Source organism: Buceros rhinoceros, unplaced genomic scaffold, assembly GCF_000710305.1.
Source record: "Buceros rhinoceros silvestris isolate BGI_N320 unplaced genomic scaffold, ASM71030v1 scaffold15163, whole genome shotgun sequence".
NCBI classification, from domain to species: Eukaryota; Metazoa; Chordata; class Aves; order Bucerotiformes; family Bucerotidae; genus Buceros; species Buceros rhinoceros.
This window is the reverse complement of record NW_010403133.1, coordinates 3,046-3,306: the sequence shown is the minus strand read 5'-3', so window position 1 is coordinate 3,306 and position 261 is coordinate 3,046. Positions and strand designations below refer to the sequence as shown.

The 261-nt window shown below is 70.9% G+C and overlaps 1 protein-coding gene across 1 annotated transcript in view; it reads left to right on the top strand.

The window, feature by feature from the left end:
- LOC104490592 (pancreatic secretory granule membrane major glycoprotein GP2-like) overlaps positions 1 to 261 on the top strand; it is a 7,748-nt gene that overhangs the window by 6,141 nt on the left and 1,346 nt on the right. The window lies entirely within an intron of this gene.

The following is a 261-nucleotide window of genomic DNA, read 5'->3' as shown; positions in this document are numbered from 1 at the left end:
GGTTTCCAGCCCGCACCCCCGCACCAGCCCAGCCACGCAGGCGCCTTCTGAGCACCAGGGCCAGCCCAGCAGGTCCAGCACCAGGGCTGGGGCCAAGGCCGCCTCCAGCGCAGCTCAGACCAGCAGAAATGCCGAGCTAAGGGGAGCCCCTGGGCAGCGGGTGGGGGTGAAGGCCCACGCGGGGGTGACTGAGTCCTGTTAGTGCCCTCCGGGCCCCCAAGTACCGCCAGCTCCGGTGGCTCCGACCCTTCACAGGAGACG